At 53.5% G+C, this 26190-nt stretch overlaps 1 protein-coding gene across 1 annotated transcript in view; it reads left to right on the top strand.

Annotated features, from left to right (window-relative positions):
* Positions 1–1172: 1172 nt before the first annotated feature.
* The window catches only part of RASSF6 (Ras association domain family member 6), a 281755-nt gene continuing 256737 nt past the window's right edge, over positions 1173–26190 (top strand). The window contains exons 1-2 of the mRNA XM_075351194.1: positions 1173–1243; positions 2879–3019. The gene's annotated coding sequence lies outside the window, so the exon portion shown is untranslated. The remainder of the gene's footprint in view (positions 1244–2878; positions 3020–26190) is intronic.

Here is a 26190-nt window from a genome sequence, read left to right on the forward strand (position 1 = left end):
ATGGGGGCAATATATATGTGAGGGCGGGGATCTGCGTGTAGTAGATATTCCTGGCATGTGAGCCGCCCCAATGTACACTACATATAGGAAGAACCAGAGATGGCAAAGTAATATGGGGGCAATATATGTGAGGGCGGGGAGCTGCGTGTAGTAGATATTCCTGGCATGTGAGCCGCCCCAATGCATACTACATATAGGAAGAACCAGAGATGGCAGAGTAATATTGCAATATATGTGTGAGGGCGGGGAGCTGCATGTAGTAGATAGCCCTGACCTGTGTGCCTGCCCCAATGTATACTACATATAGGAGGAACTGGGCGTGGCAGAGTAATATGGGGGCAATATATGTGTGAGGGTGAGGAGCTGCATGTAGTATATAGCCCTGGCTTATGTGCCCGCATGTACTATATAGTACTTATAGGGAGAACGAGGCACGCCAGCGTAATATGGAGGCAATATATGTGTGTGGGCGGGGATCTGCGTGTAGTAGATAGTCCTGGCCTGTGTGTCACCCCAATGTATACTACATATAGGAAGAACCAGGCATGGCAGAGTAATATGGGGCAATATATGTGTGGGGGTGGGGAGCTGCGTGTAATAATAATTATATTTTTTAATTCATATAGCGCTATTAATTCCACAGCGCTTTACATATATTGGCAATACTGTCCCCATTGGGGCTCACAATCTAAATTCCCTATCAGTATGTCTTTGGAGTGTGGGAAGCAACCAGAGCACCTGGAGGAAACCCACAAAGAACATACAAACTCCTTACAGATATTGTCCTTGGTGGGAATTGAACCAAGGACCCCAGCTTTGCAAGACTGCCAAGCTAGCCACTGAGCCACCATGTGTAGTAGCTAGTTCTGGCCTGTGTGCTCTCACAAAAATGTATAGTACATGTAGGAAGAACCAGGCACGGCAAAGTAATATGGAGACAATATATGTGTGAGCAGGGCCGGATTATAGGCGGGGCAGACGGGGCTTCAGCCCAGGGGCCCCCACCACAAGAGCCTCTGAGGGGGCCCCCACCACCATCTGTGTGTCCGCCATTTTATTAATGCCGCAGTGGTTCAAGACCGCACTGTACCTTTAAGGTATTTCAATCCCGGCCATCACTATACTGCAGACACGCCCACTGCACGCTGTGTGGGCTGCGTCTGCCAGGATGACGTCACCGCGCTGCTGTTTCTTCCTGCCGTAGAGGAGCTTGTGGGAGGACCGGAGGTCTCAGTGGATCCCGGTAAGTATGAGGTCATTAATCATGGTGCCGGCCGGGCAGGAGGCTGCAGTGAGGAGGGAGCAGACGCCGCTGATAACTCCAGACCGGATTCCATAGTGTCAGCGGCAGCTCTGCCCGGGATCAGTGTGAGATATTGCAGGAGTGTGAGCTGCTGCAGATCAGGTCGGGCTGTCAGTGCCGGGTCATCGGCCTCATCCCTCCCCTGCAATAACTCACACTGATCTCCAGCAGAGACATCACTACACACAGAATCCTGCACTGATCACATCTGAGCCTGCAGCACACATTACACTATATGGCCCATATTACATATAGAATATGTGAGGTCCTGTCCTGTAGGCCCAGGTGTGATCAGTGCAGGGGATTGTATATCTGTGTACATGATATACCACATCCAGTGTACAGAGCAGTGTGATATACTGTGTACATGATATACCACATCCAGTGTACAGAGCAGTGTGATATACTGTGTACACACATCAGATGGTATATAATGTGTATATTGTATAACATCTGGTGTCTGTATCACAGTATATTGTGTACCAGTCATGTATTCTCCTGTACACTGTACAGGAGCGTACCTTTGGGGGGCATGCGGCATATTTGCCCCTGCACAGTAATCAGGGGGGCACCATTAAAAAGTGAGGCAGCAGTATGGTGGGAGAATATTGTAAGTTGAGAGTATTGGTGGAGAAAAGTGTGAGGGGCATAGAATAGAGAGTGGGTAGTGGGGGGGGATAAGCAGTATAGAGGAGGGGCAGCATGGTGGGCAGTGTGAGGGCACAGTATGCTGAGGAGGGGGAATGTGAGACTGAGGTGCGGTATAGTGACTGTATAGTGAAGGAGGTAGGCAGTATAGAGAAGGGGCAGCATGGTGGCCAGTGTGAGGGCACAGTATGGAGGGCACAGTATGCTGAGGAGGGGGAATGTGAGACTGAGGTGCGGTATAGTGACTGTATAGTGAAGGAGGTAGGCAGTATAGAGAAGGGGCAGCATGGTGGCCAGTGTGAGGGCACAGTATGGAGGGCACAGTATGCTGAGGAGGGGGAATGTGAGACTGTGGTGCGGTATAGTGACTGGGTAGTGAAGCAGGTAGGCAGTATAGAGAAGGGGCAGCATGGTGGGCAGTGTGAGGGCACAGTATGGAGGCCACAGTATGCTGAGGAGGGGGAATGTGAGACTGAGGTGTGGTATAGTGACTGTATAGTGAAGGAGGTAGGCAGTATAGAGAAGGGGCAGCATGGTGGGCAGTGTGAGGGCACAGTATGGAGGCCACAGTATGCTGAGGAGGGGGAATGTGAGATTGAGTTGCACTATAGTGATTTTGGTACTGAGGGTGAGGGCAGTATAGAGAGGGGATAGCATGGGGACATTGTGAGGGCACAGCTCAGGAGGGGGTGTGTGAGGAGGGGGCACAGTATAGACATTTGGAAGTATAGTGGGTACACAATGTACAGGACGGTGTGACGAGGGGGCCCAGAACTGAAAGAAGAGGCCATGTACCATAAGAGGGACATTGTGTGGGTCATTTTATGCAGGGAGCACAGTGAGTGGCAATTATTTATTCAGGCGCACAGCGTAGGTCATATATTTATATTTAGGAGCATTATAATCATTCTGCTATTTATTTATAAGGGCATAATGTTGAGATGTGCTGCAGAAGGCCCGGGAAGTCTGCAGAGAGGAGCTGTGGATGTGAAAAGTCATCATGACGTCTGGACAAGATGGAGAAGAAAGAATAAGATGACTCCGATCAGAGAAGATGTCACCTACAAGGTACCTGGATGTAAATGTATGTTTGTGATACTCAATGCTTCATAAATACTGATAACTCCCAGCATCTTCTTACAATTGTTAAGGACATACTGGGAGTTGTTAATTCATGTGATACAAATGTATATGGGGATGTGACATTACAATATATTGTTGTAGTAAATTTGGTACTGTAGTCATGTATTGGTGGTTCTGGTGATATATTCGTTTACTGATGAGGGTGCTAGCAGGGGCGTAACTACCGCGGTCGTCATTATGACCGGGCCCGGGAGGTTAGGGGCCCGGCGCCCGCCAGGCAGATCAGCAGCCAGCTCCTGTCAGTGAGAGAGGAGCTGCGCTGTTCTGCCGCAGACCACGCGGCTGCTATTTGAACCGGTGCCGCCGCCGACACCGGGCCCCCCTGCCTGGTGTCAGCCGCGGCATCGGGACCCCCTGCCTGGTGTCAGCCGCAGAACCGGAGCCCCCTGCCTGGTGTCAGCGGCTGCAGCGGCTCCCCCAGCACCGCGCACAGTAATGATGAAGCATAGCGCTGCCGCGCTATGCATCATCATTCTAACCCTGTACCTGCGCCGTGACGTCACTCCCGTGCGACTGTTGTGCTAAATGCACAGAGTGCAGGACGGGAGGACGCCAACCGCAACACCGGGAGAACGAGCAGCGGGGAGGACGAGCAGCGGCGGGGGAACGAGGAGAGCGGCGAGGACAGAGCAGCGGGGAGGACGAGCAGCGGCAGGGGAACGAACAGCGGCGAGGACAGAGCAGCGGCGAGGACGAGCAGCGGCGGGGGAACGAGGAGACGTGAAGAGAGAGGGTACACGGTGGTCAGAGGCTTGGGGAGGCTGCATTATTTTACATGGAGGCTGCATTATTATACATGCAGGCCTGGGGAGGCTGCATTATTATACATGGAGGCCTTGGGAGGCTGCATTATTATACATGGAGGCCTTTGGAGGCTGCATTATTATACATGGAGGTCTGGAGAGGCTGCATTATTATAAATGGAGGCCTGGAGAGGCTGCATTATTATACATGGAGGACTGGAGAGGCTGCATTATTATACATGGAGGCTTGCTGCTATATTATACATGGAGGCAGGCTGCATTATTATACATGGAGGCCTGGGGAGGCTGGCTGCATTATTATACTTGTTGGCCTGGGGAGACTGGCTGCATTATTATACTTGGTGGCCTAGGGAGGCTGGCTGCATTATTATACATGGAGGCCTGGGGAGGCTGGCTGCATTATTATACATGGAGGCCTGGGGAGGCTGGCTGCATTATTATACATAGAGGCATGGAGAGGCTGGCTGCATTATTATACATGGAGGCCTGGAGAGGCTGGCTGCATTATTATACATGGAGGACTGGGGAGGCTGGCTGCATTATTATGCATGGAGGGCTGGGTGCATATTATATATGGAGGACTATGTGGTGTAGTATAATATATGGAGAACTATGAGAAATTAATTATAATAATTGAAGGGACTGGGGAGGCTGGCTGCATTATTATACATGGAGGGCTGGGTGCATATTATACATGGAGGATTATGGGGGTGCATTATACTATATGGAGAACTATGGGGGTGCAGTATAATATATGGAGGACTATGTGGGGCAGTATTATATATTATGTACTATGGGGTGAATTATAATACATGGAGAACTATGGGAAATGCATTATAATACATGGAGGACTATGGAGCTGCATTCTAATATATGAAGGGTTATGTGGGACCCTTTACACTATATGGAAGGCTATGTGGGGGCCATTATTGTGTTTGGAGAACTATATACGAGGGGGGACAAAGATACAATCAGGGGATGGGAACGTTTTGTGCTGAGGGGAAAAAGGCTCTTTCCCTCAGCACCCAGCTTTCCCATGCTCTGCTATACATCTCTCAGCACCCAGCTTTCTCATGCTCTGATATAGGAAAGCTGAGTGCTGAGGGAAAGATGTATAGCAAAGCATGGGGAAGCTGGGTGCCGAGGACAAGATGGATATCAGAACATAAGAAAGCTGGGTGCTGATAGAGGGATTTCAGTTCATGGGAAATCTGGGTGCTGAGGGTAAGAGCCAAGTGTCAGTGTCATTATCCTGTACCCCAAGTGTCGGTGTATGTGGAGGGGGGCCCAGATCTGAACTTTGCATCGGGGCCCATCAAACTCTAGTTACGCCACTGGGTGCTAGTGATGTATTTTGGTATTGCTTTTGGTTCTGGTGCTGTACACTGTGTGCAGGATTATTAGGAAACTTGTATTTTAGAGGATTTTTTTTATTATTGATCAACAGTTCTCAATCAACCCAAAAGACTCATGAATGTCAAAGCTTAATATTTTTGGCAGTTGGAGGGGTTTTTTAGATTTGGCTATCTTAGGAGGACATCTGTTTGTGCAGGTAACTATTACTGTGCAGAATTATTAGGCAACTTAATAAAAACCAAATCTATTCCCATCTCACTTGTTTATTGTCACCAGGTAAACCAATATAACTGCACAAAATTTAGAAATAAACATTTCTGACATGCAAAAACAAAACCCCCAAAAATGAGTGCCCAATATCACCCCCTTTCTTTATGATGACACTCAGCAGCCGACCATCCATAGATTCTGTCATTGCTTGATCTGTTTACGCTCAACATTGTGTGCAGCAGCCACCACAGCCTCCAGACACTGCTCCCAGAGGTGTACTGTTTTCCCTCCCTGTAGATCTCACATTTTATGAGGGACCACAGGTTCTCTATGGGGTTCAGATCAGGTGAACAAGGGGCCATGTCATTATTTTTTGATCCTTTAGATCTTTACTGGCCAGCCACGCTGTGGAGTAGTTGGATGCATGTGATGGAGCATTGTCCCGCATGAAAATAATGTTTTTCTTGAACGATACCGACTTCTTCCTGTACCACTGCGTGAAGAAGTTGTCTTCCAGAAGCTGGCAGTAGGTCTGGGAGTTGAGCTTCACTCCATCCTCAACCCGAAAGGTCCTACAAGTTCATCTTTGATGATACCAGCCCATACCAGTGCCCACCTCCACCTTGCTGGCGTCTGAGTCGGAGTGGAGCTCTCTGCCCTTTACTGATCCAGCCTCTGGCCCATCCATCTGCCCATCAAGAGTCACTCTCATTTCATCAGTCCATAAAACCTGTGAAAAATCAGTCTTAAGATATTTCTTGGCCCAGTCTTGACGTTTTATCTTCTGTTTCTTGGTCAGAGGTGGTGGTTTTCAGCCTTCCTTACCTTGGCCATGTCCCTGAGTATGGCACACCTTGTGCTTTTTGATACTCCAGTAACGTTGCAGCTCTGAAATATGGCCAAACTGGTGGCAAATGGCATCTTGGCAGCTTCACGCTTGATTTTCCTCAATTCATAGGGAGTTATTTTGTGCCTATTTTGCTTCTTGCGACCCTGTTGGCTATTTGCCATGAAACGCTTGATTGTTCGGTGATCACGCTTCAAAAGTTTGGCAATTTCAAGACTGCTGCATCCCTCTGCAAGACATCGCACAATATGGACTTTTCAGAGCCCGTCACATCTCTCTTCTGACCCATTTTACCAAAGGAATAGAAGTTGCCTAATAATTAAACACACCTTATATAGGGTGTTGATGTCATTACACCGCACCCCTCCTCATTACAGAGATGCACATCGCCTGATTTACTTAATTGGTAGTTGGCTCTCAGCCTATACAGCTTGGAGTAGGACGACATGTATAAAAAGTATCATGGGAGCAAAATACTCATTTGCCTAATAATTCTGCACACAGTGTATTTATGTACATTTTACTGATTCTGATCCTGTACACACGTAGCAAGCCATAATTTGTAAAATTACATGACCGCAAGGGTTTCTACATTATGTTAGTAGCATTAAAGGTGTTGTCCAGGTTTGTGATGAAAGTTTCTATGTGACTGCAGACTTCTGAATCCTCAGTGTGCACACTGCACACTGTCAGGACTCTCCGATGCCAGCAGTGAGAGCTTGAGGGCATGTAACTATTGAGTGAGGCTGCAGACGTCCTAATTTGAATGTGGCCGGAAGTAAGCAAATCGCATACTTGCAGTGCCATGACTACTTGCTCATGGCACTGGAAAATCATGACAGTGTGCAGTCCGCAAGCTGTGAGAATTCAGAAGTCTGCAGTCATATAGGATAACAACAAATTTTCCTTGTCGAGCTGGACAACCCCTTTAATAATAAAAGTAAGCCCCGTAGCATGCCCAATCCAACAACCTGTAATATACTCGATGTAAGGATTTAGCTCTGCTTGCTAATTCCAGAAGTGGTCACATGACCACTTGCAGGTCATTTTAATACTTTGAGTCACAATTAGCTTCTCTTCCTGCTTCTCTTTATGGGCTGTAGTATTTCACTGAACATTGAGAGAATTAGGAAGAGCAGCTCATCGGCACGTGTGAAAATGGCGTATGAGCGGTCACATGACAACTACTCAAACCGCATAAGCCGTGTATAGAAGGGGGCGCCAAACTGAACTCCTACTCCATGGACAGGAAAACCTAGATCCACCTCTGATACAGTGTATGGTATACCGTGTACAGACATCAGCTGCTATGGACTACTCCGGAGACAATACAATAGAGAGCACATTGTGATTTTCAGCAACCATTGCTGCCAGTGAGAACTTTCCCTTTCTTTATTTTTACTATTCCTTGGCTGTCTTAACATTTGGGATCAATAAAAAAATGTGAGTAACTTTATTTTCTGAGTATAAGTGACGGCTGTGAGTGATCCTGGACTGTATCTGTATTGTAGTGCTGTAAATCTGAATGTGGCAGAACAGGATAAGATCCAAGCTCATTGGATTTATATCTAAATGCTACATTCGCACTCTACTGTTATGACTAAAAATGTTAACGTTATGGGGCCCCCACCAGATTTTCTGCCCAGGGGCCCCCACCAACCTTAATCCGGCCCTGTGTGTGAGGGTCGGGAGCCGTTACGTTACGTATGGGGCAATACCAAGCAAAAGAGATGGGAAACTCTGTGTCTAGAGAACGGGGAGATGGTGATCCCTGATCAAACCTACCGCCCCTGGCTTCCCTCACCACCCTAGATAGGTTCCGCATCTATGCGCCGAGCCCTGGCAGACCCTGAAATAGGCCTTGGGTAGGGAACTGATGGGATGAGCGCTTAGTCAACCCCACTAAGCTCTAAAGAACACACAGCGAAGTACACATAGGAGAAAGTAAACAAATAATTTATCTCCAGATGACTCAGGGAGAGGAACTGCAACAACAACAAAGTTTCTGCAGATGAATACTAGCCAACTGCTTTCACTGAAGACTTGTTAAGGGTATTACACCTGTCACCAGCACAAAGTAAAAGGGAATGAGGGTATTTAAAGACACAAAGGGAAATGCTGAAGATTAACAGCTGAAAAGGTGAGAAAATCATCAGGATCCTAAAGAGAAATGGATAAACCATAAGCAGGGAAAGTCAGAGAGCAGCTTGCATAGTCAAACGCTGTGACCTTCTACAGCCGGAAACTACAGGACTGTTTGTCATGAAACTACAGGACTGTCTGTCATGTGTGACACATCTGTGACAGGAGCTGCGTGTAGTAGATAAGTCTTAGCCTGTATGTGTGACGCCCCTGGACTAGTCAGGTCGTCACAGGGTACGCTCTTTATTCTTCGTGCAGGACTCAACCCCCCATGGTTCTAGGTTCCCAACCCAGAGTACTGCCTTCATCAGCATCCAAAATCCCAACCACACCTCACACCACACCCTGCCAGACACACCAGTGGGCTGCTGAGCTGGAATAGGGGCCGTCCACCTAGGGGTCAGGCAGATTGGTGGGAGAGGGAAAGTCAGTGAGGGAGGAAGTAGAGAGCAGAGCTGACAGGCAGAACAGTAGTAGCTCCCAGAGAGTGAAGATCTGGGAGTTGGAGCTCCCGGGGTAGTTACAGGTTGTGTCGCAGATGGTGGTCTGGGTCGGAGACCCGGTCGCAGGGTATTGAGGCTGAGTGCCTGGACCTGGTCTTGGAGGATGGGAGGCATCTAATTCTAATAACCGGTCTTGGACCAAAAGCACGGCGGGGTACTGGACGCTAGGTCGGGGAGTAGCTTCAAGAAACCCGGCAATTAACCTACGGAGGATAGTGACTTTATGGACTGTCCCCAAGAAGCTCAGAGATCAGGGGCACTAGCGCAATGAGGGGGATAGGGCTTTCCAACCCAAGCAGCCCACTAAAATCCCAAGCGTGAGCTTTTGAGAGCACAGCTCCACTACTATAAATCTTCCTATCTGAAGGCACAAACAAAACAGGATAGATATAAAAAAAAAACCTTCAGAGATAATTCACGGAAGCATAAGCAAATAATACACGAAAAGTATGAAGCAAAACCATGAACTTAGCTTAGCTTGGTAGCGGGGAAGCCAGAGGGACAAGAGAAAGACTCCTATAGTCTCTGGAAATTCAGACAACTGGCAGAGATAAACAGCCAGCACACACCAATATCCAAAATCAAGGTTTGAGCTGCAAACCAGGTGTGTAGAACTGGGGAACAGAATGTAACCACTAACTTCAGTGCCCACAGGAGGGAGTCCAAGAGCGGAACTCCACCAGACAGTATTCACAATACACTACAAACAGTAGGGAGCGGGGCCTGGACAGCTTTATGCCTACGGGCCAACAGAACATTTCAAATATGTGCACGGAGGCAGGCTCCAGATCATCAGGCAGTACTGTAGGGGACGGATACCCGGACGGGCTCCCCTCAAGAGGGCAGCGGCACCCAGAGACTTGGTTTACCTTGTTGTCAGAGTCTGTTTTTTGTATCACCAACGCTGTCTGAGTGAGTATATGGTTATCCCCTGCTACCACCTAGCGCTGCGCTCCCCTGCACACCACCATCCAGAGTCCTAGGGCCTCCCCTACCCGTGGAGGGAACGTCATCTGGCTGCTCCACTCCATCTCCCCCGGGTACTCCCATCGGCAGCGGCGGTACTCCCCTTACCGCGAACCACGATTGGCGTCACAAACTATTATCCCCTGTAAATAGCCCCCTTTACATTTGAGAGTGGCCACAAGCCCCCGGGTCCGGAGACCCTCGAGCCACAGCAATCCCGGATCCGAGCGGTTCGACCGCTGCAGGGGCGGCACATATGTGTAGCACCCAGGGATTTGAGGTACTCATTTCCGGGCAGTGTCTCTCTTGGGAATGTCACAGTGGTGGCCGTTACCCGGTTCCGTGCCCTGGGCCCTTTTTGTAATGGGGATATTTACAGGGGAGAATAAGATAATGTTCATATGTGATGCCACTTGCGGTGTTGCGGCTAAGTGTAGGGAGCCGCCACTGCAGAACGTCTCTACTGGGGCTGGTGGTATTAGCAGCTAGAATGGTAGTCCCTCCGCAAGTAGGGTGTTGCCCGAGCAGGTGTATGGTGCAGTGGGCGTCGGAAGAAGGTAGTCCACATGGGTATTCAGTGCAACTTGTTTACTCACTGCTGAGATGTTAACTGGTTGCCCAAGGCCTGCTGGTTTCGCCTCCAGGTCCCCTTAGTCCCAGTGCCAGTCTGGTTTCTCCGGTACCTTCTTCCCCTGCACCTGTCTCTGGTAAGTTGGTCCCCATGGTATAGAACACTGTGGGTTCCCCGTTCTGTGGTTTGTCCACTTCTGTCCGCCTGACGGTAGCATGAACCCTGTGAGGTTGGAGTCTCTAGTCCTGTCCCCGGTTTTCCCTTTGCAACTGAGTCTTCGGATTCTTTAGGGTAAGCAAGGTCCTTGATGGTCCCCTTTGTTGTGCAGGTGTTAAAAGGTTGGCTTGAAGCTCTTTCCTGTCCTAGGGTCTTGTACCCCATTGGTGCGTAGTTCCGGAATCAATCCACCATACTCCACCGGCAACAACTACTCCTGGGTACCAGGTCACCGTCAACCTGAGCCAGGACGTTACTACACCTCCACCTTCACTCTCCTTCTTTCAACTCTCAACTGACTACTCTCCACAGTCTGCCCCTCCAAACTGGTCAACTAGTGGACTGGAGTGGCTCCACCTCGAGGCAGCCATCCATTGGTTCCACCCTAGTTAAGTACTATTGTATGGGGGAATGTTGGGGAAAACTGGGATTACCTGGGTTTTTGGTGTTTCCAGCACTGGGGTTCTGGGTCCCTAAGGGGGTAGGCCCTGCATCCTGGTGGGGATGCAGAACCTTGTAGCACCCTGAGGTGTTCAGGGGCGCTACATATGCCATCCCCAATATATACTACATATAGGAAGAACCAAGCATGGCGGAGTAATATTGTAGCACCCAGGGACATGTGGTACTCGGTTCCGGGCAGTGTCTCTCTTGGGAATGTCATGGTGGTGGCTGTTACCCGGTTCCGTGTCCTGGGCTCTTTTTGTAATGGGGATATTTACAGGGTAAATAAGGTTATGTTCATATGTGACGCCACTTGCGGTGTTGCGGCTATGTATAGAGAGCCGCCGCTGAAGAATGTCTCTACTGGGGCTGATGGTATTGGCAGCTAGAATGGTGATCCCTCCGCAAGTAGGGTTTTGCCCCAGAGGGTTTATGGTGCAGTGGGCGTCGGAAGAAGATAGTTCACATAGTCCACACAGGTGTTCAGTGCAACTGGTTTACTCACTGCTGCGATGTTAACTGGTTGCCCAAGGCCGGCTGGTTTCGCCTCACGGTCCCCTTCGTCCCAGTGCCAGTTTGGTTCTCTAGTACCTTCTTCCCCTGCACCTGTCTCTGGTAAGTTGGTCCCCGTTGTATAGAACACTGTGAGAACCCATTCTGTGGTTTGTCCACTTCTGTCCACCTTACGGTAGCATGAACCCTGTGGGGATGGAGTCTCTGGTCCTGTCCCCGGCTCTCCCTTTGCTACTGAGTCTTCAGATTCTTTAGGGTCAGTAAGGTCCTTGATGGTCACCTTTGTTGTGCAGGTATTAACAGGTTGGCTTGAAGCTCTTTCCTGTCCTAGGATCCTGTACCCCGTAGGTGCGTAGTTCCGGGATCAATTCACCGTATTCCACCAGCAACCACTTCTCCTGGGTACCAGGTCACCGTCAACCCGAGCCAGGATGTTGCTTCACTTCCTTCTTCACACTCCTGCTGTCTGATACTTTCAACAGTCACCACAGTTCTGATTACTGTCTTCCCATCTACTCTCCACAGTCTGCCCCTCCCACCTGGTCAACTAGTGGACTGGAGTGGCTCCACCTCGAGGCAGCCATCCATTGGTCCCACCCTACCTGGGTACCATTGTATGGGGAATTGTTTGGAAAAAGTGGGATTACCTGGGTTTTTGGTGTTACCGGCACTGGGGTTCTGTGTCTGTGTCCCTAAGGGGGTAGGCGCTGCATCCTTGTGGGGATGCAGAACCTTGTAGCACCCTGATGGGTTCAGGGGCGCTACATTCCCCCTTGGTTAATTCCAGCACGTCCTCAGACTGCAAGGTAAAACTGGTTACACATTTTTTTTTATTTTCAACAGGTAAAACATTAGTATAAACAGGTCTTCCCACACAGGGGAGGTTCATCACTTTAATCGTTTCAAACCTGTGGTATCCCTCCCTGAACCCACCACCCAAAGATCCTGGCCCCAGAACACTTCTAAGGAGGCAGGTCACTGGTTTCACTAGTGACCAGGTCCGGACCATCTCTGTCCCAGACCTTTCCTGTACCCGACCTCTCCTGGTGGCGGTGCTCACAGTAATGTCCGCTGGATGGATGTACCCTGGTGGGGCACAACTGGTGCAACTATTTTTACAAGAACAAGATTGTGTTGGCTGCTGCCAGTCCTGCAGCCTGGGTCCATTTTTATCAAAACATTTCAAAAACTGGTAACTTGTCAATCTGGAACAGTCCAATGTTCAAAACAACAAAAGTCAGGTTAAATCAACATTTATATTGTTACATTTTATGTTATTTCTACTCTATTTTCCGTACCTGGGCAGATGTTGACCTAGGTTACTACGGACGGCTCTACGTAAACCTGGTGTGTCATTTTGCCTCTGTAGTGCTCTGGTATCTGGTGTCTGTGCCACTCTAGTGTTTTTATGTAAACTGAGTGTTTGTCTATCACTTCTCAATCTTCTATGTTGATTGTCTTGCAGCGTACTTTCTGTAGGCTCCTCTGGTGTTACTACAGCAGGTATTTCTTCTGGAGCTGGTTACTTCTTCTTGTATGATTTATTCCACTGGTTGCAGGAAAGTAATCATTGGTACAAGGATTGCTCCAATATATTGAGGCCAGTTCTCAGGAAAATCTCCAAATCTTCTTTTGGTTCTTGTACTTCAGGGATACTGAGAATCTCTTCTTCAGGTTTGAGTTGTTCTGGACATTTCTTTAAAAGGTCCATTGATACTGTAAATGTAGTTTTTCCTTGATCTTTGGTAATTACACAAGTTTTCTTGTTGTTCCTGTTATAAGGCAGTACTGTGTAAAGTTCTGCTTCCCACTGATCGTCGAGTTTCTGAACTCTTCTCTTTCTTTTCAGTACTATTTCTCCTGGTACGAAGGGAGCAGCTTTTTTTTTTTTGGTTAAAGTTCTTTTCCTGTTGTTCTTGACTCTGGTTCAAGCTGTTCTCAACACATTCTTGTATCTTGTTGTACTGCGCTTAACGTGTAGTGTTCCAGTCATGTTCTGAATAATCCAGCTCTGGCGTGATGACTTTCATTTCTAAATCAACTGGTAATCTTTCAGGTCTTGCTCTCATGAGATAAGCTGGTGTACAGTTTGTTGAACTTACTGGGATGTTAGTGTAGATATCCACTAGGTCTGGTAGCTTCTCAGGCCACAGGTATCTTTCCTCTAGTGGGAGAGTTTTCAGCAACTCGATGACAATCTGGTTCATGCGTTCACACATGTCATTGGTTTGTGTATGGTACGGAGTAGTGCAAATCTTCTTGCATCCGTACGGGTTGCAGAACTCCTGAAAGATCTCAGCTTCAAATGCAGGTCCTTGGTCTGTTAATTCCTGTTCAGGGTATCCATGTGGTCTGCAGAAATGCGCTTGAAAGGCTATTGCTGCTGTTTTTGCTGTTAAGTCTTTAACTGGGATGACCACCAAGAACCTGGAGTAATGATCTACTATTGTTAGGGCATAAGTGTAGACTGTTCAACTGGGTGTCAGCTTCACGTGATCCAGAGCTACGAGTTCCAGAGGCTGTTTGGTAACAATGGGCTGCAGTGGCGCTTTTTGATTGTTGCGATCCTTCTTTCTCAGGGACCACAGTGCACAGGGACCACAGTTTCTGCACCAGTTTTTTATGGAGTTTCTCATTCCGATCCAATAGAATCTGTCTCGCAGCAATGCTTCCACTTTCTTCCAGCCAAAGTGTCCTGCTCGATCATGGTAAGCTTCCAACACCATTTGGATGTGGCTTCTGGGTATCACCCCTTGACATACTCTTTCATGAGTCTTTGGGTTGATAACTAGGGATGAATGAATGTATTCACCACTAGTCGGTATCCGACGGATAATGGGGTATTCGAGGTATTCACTATCCGATGGCTAATATGGTATTCGCTCCAATACTTTCATTTTCAATTCTGACTTCCTGGCGCCTGTTTTCCAGACAATAAACACATCTGATGTTGCTTGCCCAAGCTGTAACACTGCAGCAGTCTTTGTTGTAGTATTACTATGATTGGCTTGGCTGAACAGCGTCATAGGGGCTATATAAACCAGCGACCATTTTGTGAACACACAGCCATAGGGAGTTGGCGGTGTAAATAGACTGTACTGTGTGCGGGAGAGCATTCTTAGATCCAACTAATATATAGTCCTTGTAAGGGCTGAACACAGTGTCCATTAGCTGCTAGCAGCTGAAGAAATCGCTTTTTTGACAAACAGAAGGCAGGTCTTTCGGTCTCTCTGTTGGTCTTTCCCTCTCTCCCCCTCTCTCGTACTCACCGAGCACTGACCCGATCACCGGCGCGGCACTGCACAGTTGTCACACTGCTCTGGTGGCTTCTCCTCTTTTGAAAATAAAGGCCGCTCATTATTCCATCTTGTATTCCCTGCTTCCCCGCCCACCGGCGCCTATGATTGTTTTCAGTCAGACACACCCCCACGCTGAGTGACAGCTGTCTCACTGCAACCAATCAGCCGCCAATGGGTGGGTTTATGTAGTGCAGTAAAATAAATAAATAATTTAAAAAAAATGGTTCGGTCCCCCCAAATTTTGATACCAGCCAAGATAAAGCCACACGTCTGAAGGCTGGTATTCTCAGGCAGGGCCGTATTTACCATTAGGCACCCGTGGTCCGGTGCCTAGGGCGGCAGATTGTGAGGGGCGGAACCTTCTGGCAGCAAAAAAAAAAAAAAAAAAAAAATTTTTTTTTTTTTTTTTTTTTTTTACATTTTTTTTTTTTGTGGCCGCCGAGCACAGGGAGCTGATTGACCCCGGAACTGCTGGCGCCTGCACTTCCGGGGTCACAGGCGCGCGCCAATCCGCTCCTTCCTCTGTGCTGCGTCCACTGCTGTGTGGACGTCACATGCAGAGCTCACAGCAGGACGCCGCGGAGGACGCCGTGATGGAAGCCGGTGTCAGAAGAGGATACTCACGTGAGCCAGGAAGATGGCGGCGGGCACTGGAGCAGGTAAGTGGATTCATAAGGAGCGTGGGAGTGTCTCTAATGCAGACCAGAGATCTGCGCATGCGGGGGGGGGGGGAGGCGGCAAAGGCAGATACTGGAGGGAGGCAGAGGCTGAGACTGGGGGGAGGCTGGAGGGAGGCAGAGGCTGAGACTGGGGGGAGGCTGCAGGGAGGCAGTGGCTGAGACTGGGGGGAGGCTGGAGGGAGGCAGAGGCTGAGGCTGGAGAGAGGCAGAGGCTGAGACTGGGGGGAGGCTGGAGGGAGGCAGAGGCTGAGACTGGAGGGAGGCAGAGGCTGAGACTGTGGGGAGGCTGGAGGGAGGCAGAGGCTGAGACTGGGGGAGGTTGGAGGGAGGCAGAGGCAGAGACTGGGGGGGGCTGGAGGGAGGCAGAGGCAGAGACTGGGGGGAGGCTGGAGGGAGGCAGAGGCTGAGACTGGGGGAGGCTGGAGAGAGGCAGAGGCTGAGACTGGGGGGAGGCTGGAGGGAGGCAGAGGCAGAGACTGGGGGGAGGCTGGAGGGAGGCAGAGTCAGAGACTGGGGGCAGGCTGGAGGGAGGCAGAGGCAGAGACTGGGGGGAGGCTGGAGGGAGGCAGAGGCTGAGACTGGAGGGAGGCTGAGACTGGGGGGAGGCTGGAGGGAGACTGAGGCTGAGACTGGGGGAGGCTGGAGGGAGGCTGAGGCTGAGACTGGAGGGAGGCTGAGGCTGAGACTGGGGGGAGGCTGGAGGGAGGCTGAGACTGGGGGGAGGCTGGAGGGAGGCAGAGACTGGGGGGAGGCTGGAGGGAGGCAGAGACTGGGGGGAGGCTGGAGGGAGGCTGAGGCTGAGACTGGAGGGAGGCAGAGGCTGAGACTGGAGAGAGGCAGAGGCTGAGACTGGGGGGAGGCTGGAGGGAGGCAGAGGCTGAGACTGGAGAGAGGCAGAGGCTGAGACTGGGGGTAGGTTGGAGGGAGGCAGAGGCTGAGACTGGAGGGAGGCAGAGGCTGAGACTGTGGGGAGGCTGGAGGGAGGCTGAGACTGGGGGAGGCTGGAGGGAGGCAGAGGCAGAGACTGGGGGGAGGCTGGAGGGAGGCAGAGGCAGAGACTGGGGGGAGGCTGGAGAGAGGCAGAGGCTGAGACTGGGGGAGGCTGGAGGGAGGCAGAGGCAGAGACTGGGGGGAGGCTGGAGGGAGGCAGAGGCAGAGACTGGGGGGAGGCTGGAGGGAGGCAGAGGCAGAGACTGGGGGGAGACTGGAGGGAGGCAGAGGCTGAGACTGTGGGGAGGCTGGAGGGAGGCAGAGGCTGAGACTGTGGGGAGGCTGGAGGGAGGCAGAGGCTGAGACTGGGGGAGGCTGGAGGGAGGCAGAGGCAGAGACTGGGGGAGGCTGGAGGGAGGCAGAGGCAGAGACTGGGGGGAGGCTGGAGGGAGGCAGAGGCTGACACTGGGGGGAGGCTGGAGAGAGGCAGAGGCTGAGACTGGGGGGAGGCTGGAGGGAGGCAGAGGCAGAGACTGGGGGAGGCTGGAGGGAGGCAGAGGCAGAGACTGGGGGGAGACTGGAGGGAGGCAGAGGCTGAGACTGTGGGGAGGCTGGAGGGAGGCAGAGGCTGAGACTGTGGGGAGGCTGGAGGGAGGCAGAGGCTGAGACTGGGGGAGGCTGGAGGGAGGCAGAGGCAGAGACTGGGGGGAGGCTGGAGGGAGGCAGAGGCAGAGACTGGGGGGAGGCTGGAGGAAGGCAGAGGCTGAGACTGGGGGGAGGCTGGAGAGAGGCAGAGGCTGAGACTGGGGGGAGGCAGAGGCTGAGACTGGAGAGAGGCAGAGGCTGAGACTGGGGGGAGGCTGGAGGGAGGCAGAGGCTGAGACTGGAGAGAGGCAGAGGCTGAGACTGGGGGTAGGTTGGAGGGAGGCAGAGGCAGAGACTGGGGGGAGGCTGGAGGGAGGCAGAGGCAGAGACTGGGGGGAGGCTGGAGAGAGGCAGAGGCTGAGACTGGGGGAGGCTGGAGGGAGGCAGAGGCAGAGACTGGGGGGAGGCTGGAGGGAGGCAGAGGCAGAGACTGGGGGGAGGCTGGAGGGAGGCAGAGGCAGAGACTGGGGGGAGACTGGAGGGAGGCAGAGGCTGAGACTGTGGGGAGGCTGGAGGGAGGCAGAGGCTGAGACTGTGGGGAGGCTGGAGGGAGGCAGAGGCTGAGACTGGGGGAGGCTGGAGGGAGGCAGAGGCAGAGACTGGGGGGAGGCAGAGGCTGAGACTGGAGGGAGGCAGAGGCTGAGACTGGGGGGAGGCTGGAGGGAGGCAGAGGCTGAGACTGGAGAGAGGCAGAGGCTGAGACTGGGGGGAGGTTTGAGGGAGGCAGAGGCTGAGACTGGAGGGAGGCAGAGGCTGAGACTGTGGGGAGGCTGGAGGGAGGCAGAGGCTGAGACTGGAGAGAGGCAGAGGCTGAGACTGGGGGGAGGCTGGAGGGAGGCAGAGGCTGAGACTGGAGAGAGGCAGAGGCTGAGACTGTGGGGAGGCTGGAGGGAGGCAGAGGCTGAGACTGGGGGAGGCTGGAGGGAGGCAGAGGCAGAGACTGGGGGGAGGCTGGAGGGAGGCAGAGGCAGAGACTGGGAAGAGGCTGGAGGGAGGCAGAGGCTGAGACTGGGGGGAGGCTGGAGAGAGGCAGAGGCTGAGACTGGGGGAGGCTGGAGGGAGGCAGAGGCAGAGACTGGGGGGAGGCTGGAGGGAGGCAGAGGCAGAGACTGGGGGGAGGCTGGAGGGAGGCAGAGGAAGAGACTGGGGGGAGGCTGGAGGGAGGCAGAGGCAGAGACTGGGGGGAGGCTGGAGGGAGGCAGAGGCTGAGACTGGGGGGAGGTTGGAGGGAGGCAGAGGCTGAGACTGGAGGGAGGCAGAGGCTGAGACTGTGGGGAGGCTGGAGGGAGGCAGAGGCTGAGACTGGGGGAGGCTGGAGGGAGGCAGAGGCAGAGACTGGGGGGAGGCTGGAGGGAGGCAGAGGCAGAGACTGGGGGGAGGCTGGAGGGAGGCAGAGGCTGAGACTGGGGGGAGGCTGGAGAGAGGCAGAGGCTGAGACTGGGGGGAAGCTGGAGGGAGGCAGAGGCAGAGACTGGGGGGAGGCTGGAGGGAGGCAGAGGCAGAGACTGGGGGGGAGGCTGGAGGGAGGCAGAGGCAGAGACTGGGGGGAGGCTGGAGGGAGGCAGAGTCAGAGACTGGGGGCAGGCTGGAGGGAGGCAGAGGCAGAGACTGGGGGGAGGCTGGAGGGAGGCAGAGGCTGAGACTGGAGGGAGGCTGAGACTGGGGGGAGGCTGGAGGGAGACTGAGGCTGAGACTGGGGGGAGGCTGGAGGGAGGCTGAGGCTGAGACTGGAGGGAGGCTGAGGCTGAGACTGGGGGGAGGCTGGAGGGAGGCAGAGACTGGGGGGAGGCTGGAGGGAGGCAGAGACTGGGGGGAGGCTGGAGGGAGGCTGAGGCTGAGACTGGAGGGAGGCTGAGGCTGAGACTTGAGGGAGGCTGAGACTGGAGGGAGGCTGGAGGGAGGCTGAGGCGGAGACTGGGGCAGGCTGAGGCTGGGGGGAGGCAAAGGCTGAGACTGGGGAAGAGAGGCTGATGCTGAGGGAAGATAGAGGCTGATGCTGGGGGAGAGAGGCTGATGCTGGGGGAGTGGGAGAGAGGGGCTAATGCTAGAGACAGAGGACAAGGGATGAGGGATAGTGCAATGACAAAATCGATTGGGTGGGGGGAGTGTAAGGACTCAGAATAAGAGGGGGCAGCATTGGGAGCTCATTGTGAAGAAGGGGCAGCATGTGTGGGATCAGTATGGAGTGGAGCAATGTAGGGGAGTCAATATCAAGAGTGGGGTAGTGTGTGTGGGGGGGGTCTCAGCATAAGCGTTAGTGTGGTGGTCTTAGCATGAGTGGGGCAACATGAAGGTCTCATTATGGAAAAGAGGAAGGCAGCATTAGGAGCTCATGGAGAGGGACAGCATGCATGGGACATTGTGAGAAGGGGACAGCATGCATGGGACACTGAGGAGGGGGCAGCATGCATGAGACACTGTGAGAAGGGGGCAGCATGCATGGGACACTGAGGAGGGGGCAGCATGCATGAGACATTGTGAGGAGGGAGCAGCATGCATGGGACATTGTGAGGAAGGAGCAGCATGCATGGGACATTGTGAGGAGGGAGCATCAAGCATGAGACATTGTGCGGAGGGAGCAGCATGCATGGGACATTGTGAGGAGGGAGCAGCATGCATGGGACATTGTGAGGCGGGAGCAGCATACATGAGACATTGTGAGGAGGGGGCAGCATGCATGAGACATTGTGAGGAGGGAGCAGCATTCATGGGACATTGTGAGGAGGGAGCAGCATGCATGGGACATTGTGAGGAGGGAGCAGCATGCATGGGACATTGTGAAGAGGGGGCAGCATGCATGGGACATTGTGAGGAGAGAGCAGCATGCATGGGACATTGTGAGGAGGGGGCAGCATGCATGGGACATTGTGAGGAGGGGGCAGCATGCATGGGACATTGTGAGGAGGGGGCAGCATGCATAAGACATTGTGAGGAGGGGGCAGCATGCAAGGGACATTGTGAGGAGGGGGCAGCATGCAAGGGACATTGTGAGGAGGGAGCAGCATGCATGGGACATTGTGAGGAGGGGGCAGCATGCATGGGACATTGTGAGGAGGGGGCAGCATGCAAGGGACATTGTGAGGAGGGGGCAGCATTCATGGGACATTGTGAGGAGGGGGCAGCATGCATGGGACATTGTGAGGAGGGGGCAGCAAGCATTGGACATTGCGAGGAGGGAGCAGCATGCATGGGACATTGTGACGAGGGAGCAGCATGCATGGGACATTGTGAGGAGGGGGCAGCATGCATGGGACATTGTGAGGAGGGGGCAGCATGCATGGGACATTGTGAGGAGGGGGCAGCATGCATGGGACATTGTGAGGAGGGGGCAGCATGCATGGGACATTGTGAGGAGGGGGCAGCATGCATGGGACATTGTCCTCACATCATGCTGCTCCCTCCTCACAATGTACAGATCATATTTCATAATCGAGGAAGGTGTGGTGGATATACAGTAGTTTATAAGGGAGGGCAGTGTGGTGTTTATTAGGGGCAGTGTCACAGTCACAGTATATAAGTGGGGACGGTGTGGTGGGAATATTTTATACTCATGCTATGTTTTGATGTGCCTGTGGTGATTCCCATTGGGGGGGGGGTTCGTTTCTTATTGATACTTTTTAAAGTGTGCTACAGAGTAGATCTGCCTTAAACAGATGTCGTGTGCGAAAACTCAGTTTTACGTTGTCACTAAGGGGCGCGACCACTTAAAGTGCCTAGGGCAGCACGAAGGCAAAATACAGCCCTGTTCTCAGGATGTGGAGCCCCACATTATGGGGCTCTCCCCAGCCTAAAAATATCAGCCTGCAGCCGCCCGGAATTGCCGCATCCATTAGATGCGACAGTCCCGGGACTCTACCCGGCTCATCCCGAATTGCCCTGGTGCGGTGGCAACCAGGGTAATAAGGAGTTAATGGCAGCCTATAGATGCCACTAAGTCCTAGGTTAATCATGGCAGGCGTCTGTGAGACACCCCCAATGATTAACCTGTAAGTGAAAGTAAATAAACACCCGAAAAAATCCTTTTTTTGGAATAAAATACAAAAAAACCCCACCCTCTTTCACCACTTTATTAAAATCCCCAAATACCCTTCCAGGTCCGACATAATTCTCACGAGGTCCCACGACGCATCCAGCTCTGCCACATGAAGCTGACAGGAGCGGCCGTAGAACACCGCCGCTCCTGTCAGCTCCCCGCAGCAACTGAAGTGAGCGCGCAATCGGTGGTGACGTCACCACTCTCAGGTGGAGGACTGCAGCTGGCCGCGGGTCACCTGAGTGACGGCACTGCTGATCGCGCGGATCACTTCAGTCACGCAGGGGATTTGCGGTCACTGGTGAGTCCTTCACCTGTGATCGCAAATCAGGCCGCGGCACACAGACAGAGCCGCGCGATGACCATGAACTCGGGTGAAGTTCATCCGAGTTTATTCTGATCACGCGGCTCTGTGTTGCAGCCAGCCATGCACTATACTCTGCTTGCTGTCAATAAATAGAAACATTCCCCATGATCTCTGCTTGCTTTCATTGAATGGAAACATTCCCCAACATGTCTGCTTACTGTCATGGAATGGAAATATTACTCACCATCTCTGCTTGCTGTCAGTGAATGGAAGCATTCCCCACCATCTCTCCTTGCTGTCAGTAAGTGGAAACATTCCTCATCATCTCTGCTTGCTGTCATTGAATGGAAACATTCCCCAACATGTCTGCTTGCTGTCAGTGAATGGGAACATTTCCCACCATCTCTGCTTGCTGTCATTGAATGGAAACATTCCCTATCATTTCTGCTTGCTGTCACTGAATGGAAACATTCCCTAATATGTCTGCTTCCTGTCATTCAATGGAAACATTCCCCAACATGTCTGCTTTCTGTCAGTGAATGGAAACATTCCCCAACACGTCTGCTTGCTGTCAGTGAATGGAAACATTCCCCACCATCTGTTTGCTGTCAGAGAGTGGAAACATTCCCCAACATCTCTGCTTGCTGGCATTGAATGAAACATTCCCCAACACATCTGCTTGCTGTCAGTGAATGGAAACATTCCCCACCATCTCTGCTTGCTGTCAGTGAGTGGAAACATTCCCGATCAACGTTTTGGATGCATTTTTGACAGTGCGGTCCCACTTGGCTCTGCTACATCTCCATAGAACATCGCTGCCTGCGAGACAGAGCCGCGCAATCAGAATGAACTTGGATGAACTTCACCCGACTTCATTGTCATCGCGCGGCTCTGTCTGTGTGCCACGGCCTGATTTGCGATCACAGGTGAAGGACTCACTGGTGACTACAAATCCCCTGAGAGACTGAAGTAAGCCACGCGATCAGCGGTTCCGTCACTCAGGTGACCCGTGGTCAGCTAGAGTCCTCCACCTGAAAACTGTGGCCGCGGGTCACCTGAGTGACGTCACCGCAGATTGCGCGGCTCACTTCAGTTGCTGCGTGGCGCTGACAGAGAGACCGGCGGTGTTCTACGGGTGATCCTGTCAGCTTCATGTAGCAGAGCTGGATGCATTGTGAGTCCTCGTGAGAATTACGTCGGACCTGGAGGGGTATTTGGGGATTTTAATAAAGTAGTGGAAGAGGGTGTTTTTTTTCGTCTTTTTTTCCAAATAAAGGATTTTTTCGGGTGTATGTGTTTATTTACTTTCACTTATAGATTAATCATTGGGGTTGTCTCATAGATGCCTGCCATGATTAACCTAGGACTTAGGGGTACTTTGCACATTGAGACATCGTTACTGCGATATCATCGTGGTCAAATCGAAAGTGACGCACATCCGGCGCTGGTAACGATGTCGCAACGTGTAAAGCCTAGGAGAGAAGATGAACGAGCGTGAAACTGTCAAAAATCGCTGATCTGTGTCACATCGTTCATTTTCATAATGTCGGTGCGTCCGCAGGTACGATGTTGTTCCTTGTCCCTGCGGCACCACACATCGCTGTGTATGAAGCCGCAGGAGTGAGGAACATCTTACCTGCCTCCACCGGCTATGCGGAAGGAAGGAGGTGGGCGGGATGTTATGTCCCGCTCATCTCCGCCACTTCACTTCTATTGGCCGCCTGCCGTGTGACGTCGCTGTGACGCCGCACGACCCGCCCCCTTAGGAAGGAGGCGGTTCGCCGGCCAGAGCGACGTCGCAGGGCAGGTAAGTGCATGTGAAGCTGCCATAGCGATAATGTTCGCTACGGCAGCTATCATAAGATAGCGCATGTGCGACGGGGGCGGGTACTATCACGCTCGGCATCGCTAGCTTCGGCTAGCGATGTCGCAACGTGCAAAGTACCCCTTACTATGTGCTGCCATTAACTCCTTATTACCCCAATTGTCACCGCATCAGGGCAATTCAGGATGAGCCGGGTAGAGTCCCGGGACTATCGCATCTAATGGATGCGGCAATTCCGGGCGGCTGCTGACTGATATTTTTAGGCTGGGGGGCTCCCCATAATGTGGGGCTCTCCATCCTGAGAATACCAGCCTTCAGTCATGTGGCTTTATCTTGGCTGGTATCAAAATTTGGTGGGGACCGTACGCCGTTTTTCTTTAATATATTTATTTAGTTATTTTACTGCACTACATAGACCCAGGGCCGTATTTACCATTAGGCACCCGTGGTCCGGTGCCTAGGGCGGCAGATTGTGAGGGGCGGCACCTTCTGGCAGCAAAAAAAAAAAAAAAAAAAAATTTTTTTTTTTTTACATTTTTTTTTTTTTGTGGCCGCCGAGCACAGGGAGCTGATTGACCCCGGAACTGCTGGCGCCTGCACTTCCGGGGTCACAGGCGCGCGCCAATCCGCTCCTTCCTCTGTGCTGCGTCCACTGCTGTGTGGACGTCACATGCAGAGCTCACAGCAGGACGCCGCGGAGGACGCCGTGATGGAAGCCGGTGTCAGAAGAGGATACTCACGTGAGCCAGGAAGATGGCGGCGGGCACTGGAGCAGGTAAGTGGATTCATAAGGAGCGTGGGAGTGTCTCTAATGCAGACCAGAGATCTGCGCATGCGGGGGGGGGGGGGAGGCGGCAAAGGCAGATACTGGAGGGAGGCAGAGGCTGAGACTGGGGGGAGGCTGGAGGGAGGCAGAGGCTGAGACTGGGGGGAGGCTGCAGGGAGGCAGTGGCTGAGACTGGGGGGAGGCTGGAGGGAGGCAGAGGCTGAGACTGGAGAGAGGCAGAGGCTGAGACTGGGGGGAGGCTGGAGGGAGGCAGAGGCTGAGACTGGAGGGAGGCAGAGGCTGAGACTGTGGGGAGGCTGGAGGGAGGCAGAGGCTGAGACTGGGGGAGGTTGGAGGGAGGCAGAGGCAGAGACTGGGGGGGGCTGGAGGGAGGCAGAGGCAGAGACTGGGGGGAGGCTGGAGGGAGGCAGAGGCTGAGACTGGGGGAGGCTGGAGAGAGGCAGAGGCTGAGACTGGGGGGAGGCTGGAGGGAGGCAGAGGCAGAGACTGGGGGGAGGCTGGAGGGAGGCAGAGTCAGAGACTGGGGGCAGGCTGGAGGGAGGCAGAGGCAGAGACTGGGGGGAGGCTGGAGGGAGGCAGAGGCTGAGACTGGAGGGAGGCTGAGACTGGGGGGAGGCTGGAGGGAGACTGAGGCTGAGACTGGGGGAGGCTGGAGGGAGGCTGAGGCTGAGACTGGAGGGAGGCTGAGGCTGAGACTGGGGGGAGGCTGGAGGGAGGCAGAGACTGGGGGGAGGCTGGAGGGAGGCAGAGACTGGGGGGAGGCTGGAGGGAGGCTGAGGCTGAGACTGGAGGGAGGCAGAGGCTGAGACTGGAGAGAGGCAGAGGCTGAGACTGGGGGGAGGCTGGAGGGAGGCAGAGGCTGAGACTGGAGAGAGGCAGAGGCTGAGACTGGGGGTAGGTTGGAGGGAGGCAGAGGCTGAGACTGGAGGGAGGCAGAGGCTGAGACTGTGGGGAGGCTGGAGGGAGGCAGAGGCTGAGACTGGGGGAGGCTGGAGGGAGGCAGAGGCAGAGACTGGGGGGAGGCTGGAGGGAGGCAGAGGCAGAGACTGGGGGGAGGCTGGAGAGAGGCAGAGGCTGAGACTGGGGGAGGCTGGAGGGAGGCAGAGGCAGAGACTGGGGGGAGGCTGGAGGGAGGCAGAGGCAGAGACTGGGGGGAGGCTGGAGGGAGGCAGAGGCAGAGACTGGGGGGAGACTGGAGGGAGGCAGAGGCTGAGACTGTGGGGAGGCTGGAGGGAGGCAGAGGCTGAGACTGTGGGGAGGCTGGAGGGAGGCAGAGGCTGAGACTGGGGGAGGCTGGAGGGAGGCAGAGGCAGAGACTGGGGGAGGCTGGAGGGAGGCAGAGGCAGAGACTGGGGGGAGGCTGGAGGGAGGCAGAGGCTGACACTGGGGGGAGGCTGGAGAGAGGCAGAGGCTGAGACTGGGGGGAGGCTGGAGGGAGGCAGAGGCAGAGACTGGGGGAGGCTGGAGGGAGGCAGAGGCAGAGACTGGGGGGAGACTGGAGGGAGGCAGAGGCTGAGACTGTGGGGAGGCTGGAGGGAGGCAGAGGCTGAGACTGTGGGGAGGCTGGAGGGAGGCAGAGGCTGAGACTGGGGGAGGCTGGAGGGAGGCAGAGGCAGAGACTGGGGGGAGGCTGGAGGGAGGCAGAGGCAGAGACTGGGGGGAGGCTGGAGGAAGGCAGAGGCTGAGACTGGGGGGAGGCTGGAGAGAGGCAGAGGCTGAGACTGGGGGGAGGCAGAGGCTGAGACTGGAGAGAGGCAGAGGCTGAGACTGGGGGGAGGCTGGAGGGAGGCAGAGGCTGAGACTGGAGAGAGGCAGAGGCTGAGACTGGGGGTAGGTTGGAGGGAGGCAGAGGCAGAGACTGGGGGGAGGCTGGAGGGAGGCAGAGGCAGAGACTGGGGGGAGGCTGGAGAGAGGCAGAGGCTGAGACTGGGGGAGGCTGGAGGGAGGCAGAGGCAGAGACTGGGGGGAGGCTGGAGGGAGGCAGAGGCAGAGACTGGGGGGAGGCTGGAGGGATGCAGAGGCAGAGACTGGGGGGAGACTGGAGGGAGGCAGAGGCTG

This window comes from Anomaloglossus baeobatrachus, chromosome 1, assembly GCF_048569485.1.
Source record: "Anomaloglossus baeobatrachus isolate aAnoBae1 chromosome 1, aAnoBae1.hap1, whole genome shotgun sequence".
Taxonomy (NCBI): domain Eukaryota; kingdom Metazoa; phylum Chordata; class Amphibia; order Anura; family Aromobatidae; genus Anomaloglossus; species Anomaloglossus baeobatrachus.